This window comes from Pinus tabuliformis, chromosome 5_1 (genome assembly GCF_031772625.1).
Source record: "Pinus tabuliformis cultivar Carrire ecotype Pingquan chromosome 5_1, CPIR1, whole genome shotgun sequence".
Taxonomy (NCBI): domain Eukaryota; kingdom Viridiplantae; phylum Streptophyta; class Pinopsida; order Pinales; family Pinaceae; genus Pinus; species Pinus tabuliformis.
This window is the reverse complement of record NC_142305.1, coordinates 972,739,648-972,753,680: the sequence shown is the minus strand read 5'-3', so window position 1 is coordinate 972,753,680 and position 14,033 is coordinate 972,739,648.

Genomic DNA, 14,033 nt, shown 5'->3' with positions numbered 1-14,033 from the left:
AGAAATAGAGACTCATCCAAGATTGATGCTTCTTATGTGAAATCATTGGAGGACGAGGGAAGGTCGCAAAGTAACTCGGCAAAGACGAGAGATTTCTTTGATTTAGATTTGATGAAATCCAAATCAAACTCGTACAAGATAACTATCCATTTAGAATATTTTCCCCCCAGCAATTGACGTGACAAAATGTATGTCATAGGGTTGCAATCTGATACAATGGTTGTTTTGCAAAGGAGGATGTAATGATGAAATCTCTGTACGGCTTGAATGACCGCCAAGGCTAACTTTTCAACATATGTATATTTTCTTTCTATATCATTGAGATTATGACTCAAATAATAAATAGGATGTTCAGTTCTACTTTCTTCTTGAACTAAAACCATACAATGGTTGTATCTACAGTGGCGAGATACAGGTAAAAGTCTTTTTGATAGTTTGGGGCATACATTAATGATTCTCTAATTAGGGAACCTTTGATAGCATCAAAAGAAGCTTGCGCAACTTGGTCCCAATGGAAAGGTACCCCTTTCTTCAATAGACATGTAAAACCTTTAGCTAATTTAGCATAGTTTGCAATGAACCTCCTCAGAAAGTTTTCTTTCCCTTGAAGTCTCTGTATCTGTAACAAATTTGAAGGTGGAGGCATGTCAAGGATTGCCTGAACCTTTATGGGATCGAGTCGAATTGCGTCCTTCAAAACTACGAATCAAGCAATCAACCAAAGCCAACACAAAACACACATTTGTGTGGATTTAGTCTTATTTTGTAGTGTCGACATCGTAAAAATATTGCCCTCAAATGTTGTGGGTGATCAGTCCGTTTTCGCAAATGAGTAGGAAAATGATCAAGATAGGGTTGAATGATGTGTTTGATGTCATGGAAGGCATAATTCATCACCCTCTAAAATGTAGCCCCTGCATTCTTCAAACCAAAAGGTAGCTTTCGATAAGATAATGTGCCCCACATGGACATATAAAGGCAGTTTTTGATTGGTCCTGTGGGCAGATATTGATTTGATTGTAGCTAGAAAATCCATCCATGAATGAAAAGATTTCACATCCGGCACATTCGTCAATAATCTAGTCGATAAAAGGTGTAGGATAGTTGTCTTTTGGACATACTTGGTTTACATTCCTATAATCGACACACACTCGAATTGTCCCTTGTTTTTTTATCACTGGAACAATATTAGATACCTAATCAGTAAGCGGTAGAGGGAAAATGAAGCCAGCACGCAAGAATTTTTCAACCTCTACTTTAATGGCAGCAGCTTTCTTGGGGTGAACCAGTCGAAGCCACTATCATACTAGTTTGACATCAAGGTACATTTTAATCTCATGTTCAACAATGCTTGAGTCAATACCCGGCATCTCCTCATAAGACCATGTAAAGACATCTCCAAAATTCATGAAAAAGTGCACAATAATTATCTAGTTCCAATGGAGAACAACATTTGCTGACATGAATGTTTTCTACAATGTTATGATTGGTCGAAATGTTTATAGAAATTGTTTCTTCTATGTTAGAGAAATTACACTTAGAATCTACAGTATTTATAGAATTCAACAAGAAATCAACGATGAATAATCTTCATTGTCATCTCGAAGGTGGGAATGATGATGATAATCTTCCCACTGCGTCTCCCCTATCATCATTGATTCGATGATTCCTTCATCTCTAGAATGTATACGTGAAAACGGATCCGAAGAGGTACCATATTCTAATGACCTATCTACCCATGCAATTGTTGAGTGTGGATTAGGGTTTGTCATACAAGCCCGGAAGATTGATTGCTATGTCAATTCAATGGGGCTTGGTGGCATTGCCTTGCCATAACCATCACTTTCAAAGTAGTTAAAAATCTTCTTAAAATTAGATGATGCAGAAGAAATCATGTTGCAAGTCTCCACTCTTGCCACTTCAACAAAACCAGATGGTGATGGGAGGGTAAAAGTGCACATCAGGGAAGAATCTTTAAAGAGACCTACTCTAACATTTTGAAGTGATGGTGAGTTTCCGTGTATCAATGGAATGCTTCCCATATCCTATGAACTATTTGCAAAGAAGGCTAGCTAATCAATGACCGTGATTCCACCTTTGGAAGGAAATGCAATCGTTCGAAAGTATGTGGAAACAACCGTAGCCATAGCATATACCCAAGGCCTTCCTAGTAAAATGTTGTAATCAAGGAGTCCATCAACAACCTCGACTTCAACATTTACTATTTTTCCCCCTAGTTCAAGTTGCAGGTTACTCAAAATCCGATACGGAGTGTATGTTCTTCCATCAAATGCGTTTACTGTAGTTGGTGATCGTGACAAAGGCGGTGAACCAAGAGTTTTCATGGACATAATGCAAATAGATGCTCCCTCATTAATAATAGTTTGGTGAACATTTTTATTGATAACTTTTACTTGTATTAGAAAGCTAATTGTGCCAGTAACTGTGGTGTATATCCCACATGGTTAAAAACCACAAGATTTGTATCTATAGGATCTATTCCACCTATCGCTGACAATAAAGATTGTTTCTGGGAGGGACAATTTTGCAACACCTCAAGTGTTGACAAAGCAGAAGGTGATTGAGCCAGATCTTCCACTATATTATAGTTTTGAGATGCTCGAGCATGAGGATTGAATGTTGATTTGTGTACAACTCCCTTTGGTGGCTTTATCGTTAATTCAGGTACAATTGGTGGAACAACTTCTGATGAAGTCAAGGTCGAAGTACTAGGCTGATCAATAGCCTAGTTATTCGACAACAACAAATTTCCATAATATTTATTCCTTGTTGACACCAAAACATCATTTTGCAGATTTGCGATGGATAACATGAGTACTTGGGATGTGGAAGCATTATCAGTTGCAACCAAATGTGTCTCCAGGGTTGGAAACAGATCTGTCAACACTGCTGAGGTATTTGAAGTCTTTAGAAGCTTAGAGACCTTAGAGCGATGTGGATAGTCTCTTGTATAATGCTCATCATTACATATCAGACATGGATAATGAGGTTTCCTAGCCATGGTAGGGGAATCAGACGATTTCTCAGGAGTGGAATTTTCCTGTTTCATTTTTTTGTTCTTCCCCTTTTTCTTACCTCCTAGTTGCTTTGGATTTTTGTGTTTTTCAGATGACACGACATTAATCTCAGAGGCATGAGTGTTTTATGATGTATTTGTAGTTTGATTGGAAATAGCAAGAGTTTGACTAGATAGTCCTCTTGTCGCATATGTGCTTGAAGTCCCGATCACACGGTCACCAGCATGAGAGTCCCTACTCGATTTTGGAGGTGGTGGAACAGTGAAGGCTGGTCTAGGTTCATCGAGAATTTTATCATAGAGTGTGTCAGATTGTGTATAAATAAAATCCAAGTATTGGGCATGAGCGATAACTTTCTCTTTTGTGAAAAATCCTCATTTTACCACGTCCTCGGTGATTGATGACAACAAGGATTTTATGAACCACTCAGCTAAAAGCTGATCGGGAACATACGTCTTAACCATTCGATGACGACGCTGCCACTCATGAATATGATCTAATATATGGGTGGAGGTAGTCTGTTTAAAGTTGGTCAAGAGTTATATTCCAGTCTCGTATTTGATAGGTAATTGGAAGTGGGTCAAAAAGGTAGTGGCTAAAATGGTGAAGTTATCGAAAGAAGCTCTTGGTAAACATACCATTTAGTAGCTAGACTAGTAATCGTTCTTTGAAAAAGACAAAGTTTGATCAAATCATGATTCAAATTATTGGTTGAACACCATAGATGAAAGGTCATAACATGATTTGATGGGTCTTCTCTAGGATTTCCATTAAACTTCGGAATATCAGATGGTAACTCATGGGGAATCACTGGCCACCAAGGTGCATATGCAATTGGATCATTAGTGAGCCGGTTTAAATCCAGTAATTCTAAAGTTGCTATGAATGGCAACTGTCGATTCAAGTCAGGTTGAGCATACCCAAGATATGATGGAATTACCTATGCAATAGGTCTTTTCATACCAGCATAGGGCATTTGCATTTGGTAACCTTGATAAGGTTGTTGGACAAAACCAGTATAAGGTGTTTGTTGATAACCAGATTGGAATTGTGGTTGTCCATAACTTGCAAAGCCTTGTTGTCCAGGTCCTTGGTAAGCTTGATATTGACCAAAACTAGTTTGAGCTTGTGAACCAAGTCCAAACTGGGGTTGGGACTGTTGGAATTGGGGTTGTTGGAATTTTGGTAGCCATGGTTGTTGAACCAACTGTTGCTGCCCAGTAATGAAAGATTGACCAAGTTGTGGATCAACTATACCAGTGTAAGCCTGGGTCATTCCAGATAAAGGTATACTAACCTGAGGTTGTTGCTGGGCTCCAGAAACAAGTGGTTGTTGTATAACAACTTGAGAAACTTGAACCTCTTGACTTGAAACTTGTGGTTGCAAGGAAGAAGGATCAGTTTGTACCAGTTGAGATACAATAGTTTGAGCTTGTGACTGTGGCACAGTAGTAACAACAGGTGTAGTAGGGATATTTGACATGGTTTGCATTGGTTGTGTTGGATACACAAGCCTTGGTTGGTCTGGCATTACTGGTTTCCATTGACAAACTCTAATTCCAAGTTGACTTGAATATTGTGGGAAATTACCATATGGTTGTCCTCTAGAATAGGGAGGATACGGTGAATAAGCATATTTCTCTCCATATGTTGACAATCCAGTATTTAATGGATACACTAGTCTTTTATGACTAGATTGCCCAAATTAATACTAATGTGTAGGATCAAATTGTTGAGTTCCCATTTGAGAAAAAATAGATAGAATTCTGGACGAGTACATGGGTGTTGACCATAATGCAGAAGCAACCCCTAAGTGGGTTCTAGAAAATGATTGGTAACCAACCAGTACAGACGCTTCACCGTATAGGTGCGACTTAGGTGTGGTAGAAAACATTGAAGGAGTTACAAAAAAATATTCTATTGTAGCTGAATCAAATGATATAGTCTTGGATGTTGACGGTTGTTCAGCCATAGTTAACTGGCCCAAAAGTTGTCCTAAAGATTCGATAGGAAATTGCAAGGAAGCAAGATCAGATGAAGCAAAGTAATCAGAAGTAGCAAGATAAAGATTAATCCCAGTTCCAAAGTGAAACAGAATTATTCCAGGTGTGGAATCCTCTACTATCCCTTCTATGGAAATCAAATCTGGTGGAAGAGGTTGACTATCAGGTTCGTAAAAGATTTCTGGTGTTGATGAAAGTGTAGTTTCAACAATGACTGATGTCGGAGAGGTAACAACCTCTGAATGTGTAACTGAACAACAATTTCAAAGGGAGGTTCCTGAACAACTTTTGGTTTAGATGTAACTTCTATTGGAACTGGGATAGATTCTAGACCAACTCCTGATGGAGCTGTTTCAAGTTCAAAAGTACTTTCTGGTTGAACAATTTCAAATTGAGTATCAACTTGTTATTGGACAACATCGGTTCTCGTTACACTAGGATCAGTGTTAATGTCCTCAGGTAACTGTGAAACTTCCTCTTTAGGAACGGATGTACCAGAAATAATTGGAGTAACTAGAGTCTTTGTAGCTATTGAAACAAATGTTTCAAATAACCCAGATGAAGAACTAGGAGTTCTTGATGTACTAGACTCAGTTAAATGAGACCTCTTTGTCTGAATTGTTGTTGCTTCAGGAGGCAAAGGCGGTTGACTCACTGTTCTCCAGGAACGACGGGGTTTTGTTAACTTTCCTCCACAATTGCGGATTACTTTATCAACTTAAACTCAACTAAGGAATAAGGATGTTATTGATGGTCAATTAATTTTAACAACACTCGAACACAACTTCGCTTTTTTAGTTTTAAAGAGTCGAGAAAAAGCAAAAGATCATTCTAGTTGCCTTCGATTTTTAATGAGCCTGAAAGGACAAGTGCTCAGATGACCATTTTACTTTTAAATAGTCGAAAACGAATGAAAGTGACTACTCTGGAGACTCTAGAAAACAGGGTTTACTAGAGAAATCGCAAAACTAAAATATACACCTTGGTGATAAATGAAAGAGAAATTAACAAGGACTTTATGTACAACAGTCTATCTTCCCGAATACTATGTTCGGTGCATTGCGATTGGTAAGGTGGCAGACTCAGCTTCCTAGGGATAAAGGACTTCAAACTATTGGGGTCTCCCACTATATACGTGACAGTATAGGGAGCACAAGTCTGTACTATCACTTATCGGATCAAAGACGAGGAATCACCCAACCTTCAGTGAAAACGACAGCCAGTAGGTTTAAAGACGCCCAAACACGTCTCTAGCCTATACCTCTAGATGTGTTTTCATTAAGTTTCGAAGTGTTTTTAGATTAATTGATGTTTATTTTAAGTTGATCTTTCTTAGAAATTTGCCTTTGAAGGTTCACCGCGAAATGTGTTATGAAATTCCTAAGAATGCAACTAGAATGATAAGCACTCTTTTCGTTTAATTTCAACAATGAAAATCCAAACTATGAGGGATAGAGCATAGAAGTACTTTTGAACAAACAACAAAGAGCACAAACTAATGCAATTCCCTAAACGTTCCTTTTAGCACACAAACTGAAGCTCTAAAATGCAAATTGCATGTATTTCTTTTCAGTTTCTCTTAATGTGAATGATGCAATAAGAAAAACTAATGCACAAACGATTCAGAACTTTTTCATAAAAAATGGCAATTTATGACAATTTCTTTTAAGAGAGAAAGGAATATTGAACGACACTTTCAATTTTGAAGAAATGAATATTTTCGACACTTTAAATGAAAATACAAATCAAATGCACAAATAGATCAATTGACTATCTATGAAGGAGGATTTTACGACACTTCACTTTCTGAAGAAAATGACGATTTTACGACACTTTTCTACTGACAGAACAATCAATCAAAACTACTTTTCGACAATGGATTGCAAATGAAAAAACAAATACATAAAAACATTCACCAATCCTAGTCTAAACAGGGCCAAATTAAGGAGATGAAAGGCTGGTTTTCAGAGATGAGACATCATTTACTTTCAACAAGCAATTCAAAAATGATGAAAATTGACAAAAACTTCAGCTCCTAGATGGGAAACTGATCCTCAAGAGATCAGTGCAGGCTGTAGTGATAGATAGTGCATTGAATCACTCTATACTCATTCGAGAAATGCATTGCAGCATAGGTCTCAGTTAGAGACAGTGCGCTGATGACAGTGAGCAATTCTGAAGGTGTTTTTGGCTTAAATTTGATTCAATTTTTAGTGAATTTAGACTTGAATTCAATAAACGACAGGAAGTACAATATATTGGAATGTTCTAAGAGGCTACTTAGCTACTAAAAAGGGAAAACGATCCCCATTATGGTCACCAGTTTGTTTCGGGAATATTTAGTGTTACTGAAAAATGCCTAACCCTCTAGATCTAGTAGCTGATCTAGAAACAACAGTCAAAGCAATCTTATTTTTTCCTATAAACAACAGATAAAATAAGGGAACAGAGAACCTACTTGTAACTTCTGCTTGTTCCTTATCTCCCTTCACCAATTTCGCTGCTTCTTCCCATACTTAAATCGGTTGAGAAGTACCTACACAACTTACAGAAACAAAAACTCGTCAAAGCATAATGATCTATTATTCATAAATAACATGGAATTGAAAACATGATATACATATGAATGCATTAATATATAACACAAGCATAAGAGAAAAATCTTGAAAACTTTATTAATAAGAGGAAATATTACAACCAATGCGAGTTTGATCCAGTGTCATCCTTCCAATTCAATCCTTCTTCACCTCATGAAAAGTAAGACATTCCAACACTATACTTGCACTCAATTCTAATCTCGTACCACCAACATCTCCTTACATCTCAATCTTTTTCCAGTCCAGATCTCTTAGATGAGTGATATATTTATAGGTGAGTGAAGGAGGTTATACTATCAATGGAGGTAATGAATGCCTTTCTAAATTTAGAAATCAGTTCCATGGAAGGAGGGATAGGGAATTGATGTTTCCTAATTCCCTTTCTCATCCAAAGGTGAAAACAAAGGAGCATGTGGCATTTGAGAAACTTTTAGAGGCTTCTAATGGATAAGGAATCTTTAAACCCTGACGGAATGTTGCTCAACTTTGCCTAGCGCAGGTCAAAGGGGGACCAAGTGCACTGCATAGCACCTTGTTAATGCATGGTTTGCATTGCAGCGCACCCTAATGAAGGCCTACCTACGCTGATCTTCTTAGAGGTGGTTTTTGGATGTCTTCAGTGATGGAACTTCTTTGGGAGTAAGGCATTCTGATGACTAACTTCTTTAGGGCATGTAACAACTATACTAGGGGTTGATGGGCCCTAATAGCATCGATCCGTAAGTTGGGGTTGATGTGCCCAAATGGATCTGTAACAGTTTTTAAATCTCTGTCTAGCTCATCTTGAAGCATGTGTAGCACTAGCCTAAGTGTGGATGGACCACCGATGTACTTCTGCATGTTCTTTGTGCTGAGCTGGAAGTCATCATTTGTGGCTTCACACATCAAATGCTCCATGTACATGTCAACCTCTAGCAGACTTGGTTCTTCCTCATTTCTTGAGTGAGTGTTCTGATTGAAGGGATCTTGTGTGTCCTCACTATGACATCTAGACTCCCTAACAACCATGCATAGGAGGCCTCAATATTGATGATAAGCGAAGGGAGATTCTCATAGTTCTGGATCAACATTCTAATTCGTTCTTTGTCTAGATCTGCCTGTCGCTTCATCATATTGTGCAAGTAAAGAGGGGCTCCCTTCTACCTCATTATCCATTCCTATACATGAGCAACAACAATGTGGATGTCTTTGAGATTTTGGGTTATCTTCACGCATTGCTGCGAAAGAACATATAGATGGAAAACTGCTTTGTGCACGATGACAAATCTGCTATACAATGTCTACATTGTGGTCTCTAGATTTGATACTTCAGCGAGTATCACTTTCTTCATTTCTGCCATAGAAGAGCCTGTCGACTGCTATGTTCTCCACCTAACCACTTTCAAGTCCTTTTCCATATGATCATTCTCTACTATCAAGAACTTGACCGTTGAACTCGTGGCTTCTACGTAAGCCTTAGAAGCCTTGACCATGGCAGTTGAATATCTTCTAACATTTGATAGAATCACCCTTTCCTTTATGCGTGTAGGTGATGTGTGATCATCTGGGAGCTACTTTTTTTGTGCCTATACAATCATTTCTTGTGACTCATAAAATGAAAGATTGTACACGTCCATCACTGGATCTTCATCAAGGAGGACAACCTATCCTTTCTCGCTTGGGACTGGTTGTAATTCTGGAGGTGATGGAGACTGTGATGCAACCTCGAATGCTCTTGGAATGCTATTGGTGTCTTGGTTTTATGGCTCCTGTTTCATCTCCATGTTTGTTTCTTCAGCCATCTTCTCAACATCCTGAGCAAGTTCTTGAACCTACACCTTCTCATCCTCTGCTTCATCTGCTAACTTCTCTGATTCTTCAACCTATATAGGTGCCATTTTCTTTATCATTGCACCTTGTCTTTTCTCCTATTATTGTTTTTGCTTCTCTTCCATTTCTCTTCTCCTGAGCTCTTTCTCTACTTGCAACTTATTTTCTATTTCCTTCAACTTCCTCTTTGTATCTTCTAACCTTTTCTTCTCTCTCTTCCTTCGTTTTACTCTCCTTTCCCATTGTCACCTCTTCACCTATATCTACAAAGGTACTTTCTCAACAAAGGGATATTCTCTGAACTTGTAGCTTTTCTTAGCCTCTGTGCTCTTGACAATCTTCCTCATGCCTTTGTCTTTCACTGGTTTGTTGTTCACTATTGTTGTTGTTTTTTCTTCATGTGGTGTTGTTACCTTCAACACTACTTTCCATTGTACAACTATGTTGACCAATTCATTGAGCCTAGAGGAGTTGTAGCAATACCTCCAAGGATCTTCCTCTAGCCAATGACATGCCCCGTGGATCCATGGGTAATACACCTTTGCACAGTGGTTCTTGCATATGTAGTGGGGGCCATACGGATTAAAACTCTTGGTGCCAAACCCAAACTTCTTCAAATCCTCAACCTTGGCATCTGCATCCTTCAAGGTACAAATCTCATACAACCCAATCCACAAAGGAAGAGTAGGCCATGGTGCCTTCTTCCTCCTATGAAGTCACGTTGATAATCCTGTGGAGATGTGGTATGCAACCTATTTCATGACCAACTTGTCCACAAAAAAACTTGGTAGCTCATGCAAAGGTTTCTCTCTTCCAAACATCCTGATGAAGGTGCAAACAGGTGAGGCATACCAATATGCAATGTTAAGCAATGCTTGCATTGCTTCTTCGGACATGCAAGGTGGATCTTGTCCAAAGATAATATTGTAAACCGAGGCGTATGAAGTGGTCAAACAACCTAGCCATGACTCCTTGATAGTTTCACTCGAAGAGAAATTTTCAATAGATGTTCACAACATCATCTGATGGTTTCCATGTCCAACCCATGCTAGGGAAATGATGCTAGGCATAGATTGCATCAAGAAGGTATGTGAACATATAGAATTTTGCTTGCTCGTCCTTCAGTGGATTCTGGGAACTAAACACATGCACTGTCATCTAAAGAGCCAACATGTCCAACCATTTTAATGGCCTTCCTTCATTTTCCAACTGATCCAACATAACTTACCAACTCTGTGGAAGGGTCTCTGTGCTCTCTTGGCCATACAAGTAGCATGCAAATATGACTAAGAGTTGGTGGGCCTTTCTGAGTGACTTTGTCTTATCGACCTAGTTGGGTGTTGCTCTGAACTTCGATGACTCTGTTACCTAACGCTTCATGATGTCTCTAGTGTTAAAATTTATGTTGGGAGTGTAGAAGATTGCATCCATGTGGTTCATCGGTTGTGGAAAGTTATACATGTGATGGTAGTTTTCCATCCTAAAGGTGGCAATCTGAGTTCCACTGGCACTACTCAATGTCATTGTATTGGGATCGATATGTGAGACAATCCAGTAAATGATGTATAAACATGGGAAGGCGGGGTAACTACATGCAACCCTGTACAAGCTTGACTTGTGAATGTTGACATAGGCCTATCGATCTTCCAGATCTTCCTTGAAACGGCCTGCAAATATGTCCTCTATTACCTACCATGTAATCTTCCTGTCATTCTCTATGAAAAACTATGTGTCTGCATAGATGGGCAAGTTCATTGGGACCTTTTCAACCACATCTCTAGTGTTTCTCTCTACAGTATCCTTTGATCCAACTTTCTTGGAAACCATGTTGCCTATACTGGTAAGAAGATACTCAGCAATTGTTGTACCTAGAGACAGAGAGAGGACACTCAAAACAAGCAAATGTTAGCTTAAAACAAAATCACTTCAAGGACTAGTCATTTAACAAACTGGGTAAATACTAGGTAAGATTGCGCAGTTATGACTCTCATAGGTGAGTGACTGTTAGTTGTATTTATGCATTGCATAGTCTCAGCTTCCAGCGATAGGTATTCATGACTGGAACTGTGCAAAGCGTAGTCCAGTGTAGCTTGCTGAGGACTGGAACTACACAATGTGCAATTCAGTTAGCTTAATGTTGGCTGGGGTTATTTTTTCCGGGAAAACTAGTGTCTTTTTGATCTGTTAGCCCCACTAGGATTGGCAGCTATCCTAGAAACAAATAATCAAAGAAATTTGCAATTTCCTCTATGTATGATAGATGAGAGAGAGGCAAAGGAACCAACCTGGATCTTTTGCTTAACTCCTTGCTTGATCTCTCTCTCCTTTGATAGAGCTTGCGCCTCTTCTCCTACTTATCCCGCACTGTGAATACCTATAGAGACAAAGTAACAAAACACCATCAAATCATCTTTATCTATTATATCATAAGCATTGTAGAATCAGAAATACAATGAACATACAATATCATTCACAAATAACAACATTCAAAAATGCACAATTGTATGGAGGAAAACTCAAAGAAATTTATTAATAATAGAAGGGAGAATTACAACCCAGTTGTCTGATCCAACATCATCCTCCCAGCATCAAAGCCCTCTTCACCTCATGAAAAGTAAGATCACCCAACAATACAATGTTCTTCCTCAGATACAAACTATCAGCACTTCCTTACAAATTACCAAATTCCAGCCTCTAGATCTCTCAGATGAGGGATCCATTTATAGATGTCTGCAAGGGTGTGAGTCATCTCCGGGTTTTTGATTAGTGTCATTCCACTTGTTGTTTTTGGTTCCACTTGGAGATTTCTTGGATCTCTTACTCATCCTTGGGTGAATTCAGAGAAACAAGTGTCATAGGAGAAGTTTCAAGTAGATTCTCTAAGCATCCACTTAGCAAACTGTCTCGGACATTTGTCCATTCTTGCTCATCACACCCCACAGAAGGCCTCATCAGTGTGCATCGCACCCTGACAATGGAGCAGTTAGTATGGTCCTATTTTGGCCAGTTCTGGATGGTTTTTCAAGTCGAACTTTTGGGGAATGATGTAATCAGTTGACCATGATCTTTTACGGTATGAAACAACACTTTTAGGGATTAAAGAGCCCTAGTTTATCGACATATAATATTGGGGTTGAAGTGCCCAAAAATGTCTATAACACTGTGCATTGCACAATCCCAGTGGGAAAGACTCCAGGACTATCTCTTGGAACTACATAGAGTGCAGCTAGAGCCAGTCACTGGAAGCCTCTACGCAATTCTTGGAGCCAAATCCGAGACTTGAGTTGTATAAATGAATAGTTCATGTCGGGAAGAGCTAGATTCGGGCCAAGGCAGCCTAGATCTTCCCAAGGGAAACTTGAAAATGAGTATATCTGAATGCATGAGAGATTTATAGTGCATATTTGAGTGAATGGTCATGCATGCAATCAAAGCAAGTGTATAAATTAGTCAAACAAATGAACAATGAAGCCTGTGGGGAGAGTTTCCGCAACGACGACTGTTAGTGCAAAAACTAGGTTATGCATGTGACTGTTAAGAAAGGCAATGTATAACTTGAAAAAACACTTCTAAAACTTAAAACAAACTAAAACGGCAATTTTCATTGACTAAAACATGAAAAAAAACACTCACACAAGCCAAGGAAACAAAAGCGACAGAAAAAGCAACAAAACACATGAAAAGAAAAACTTACCTGGAAAAGTTGTGTTGATCATGCCGAAGGTTCCTAGATTCCTCAAGAATGTCAAATATCCATGGTCAAATGTGAAAATGAGATTTGGTAGTGTCCGTTAAATATATTTGATCGATTTAGGGTTTAAGACACGCATGCCAAAAATCTAGGAAAAAGTGACAAGTGGCGATAGTTTTCTAAAATTAACTCTAGTGTAACTCCTAGCGCTAAAAATAGATCCCAATTTTTTAAGGATGCTTTTTTCTTTTTTCTTTTTTTATTTTTCGAGAAGGGCTGCCATGTATGCATGGAAAAATTGTGCAATTATAGAGGGAACTGGACAACCTATTGGCACATGCATTGAGCAACAGTGGAGGGGAATGATTCTTTGCAATTTCTGGGATGAGTGACTCTAGATGCCACTCTTTTTCTATGTAGTTTCCTAGCTGAAGACAAGCTGTTAGCTGGGTCTACGTAGTTGTAGTATACCTAGGGGGGATAATATGGGGTACAGAGGGAGGTACCCAAGGGAATAATGTAATAATGGGATGGGCCATAATAATAAATAAAGTAGTTAACCTATATCATGTAAGGGACCACAATTAGTTAGCAATAATGTAATAAGCCCATTGTACTAGATAGATGGTATTGAGGGAACCATGGTAATGACCCAAGGTATTGTATGTATGAGGCCTATATAGAGGCTAGAGACTCCCCATGGAGAGATGTCAAGGATTATTGTATGGACAAGCATATGACTTGTGGAGTGTTATCCTTCCTTAAGGAGTGATTGTATGGTGTTGCCCTACCTTAAGGGTTTTGATATTAATAAAGAGAAGCATTTCTATATTTTGTGTTTGTTTACAATTATTGGACATATTCAATATTTTTATTATATTTTCATATCAGTTAC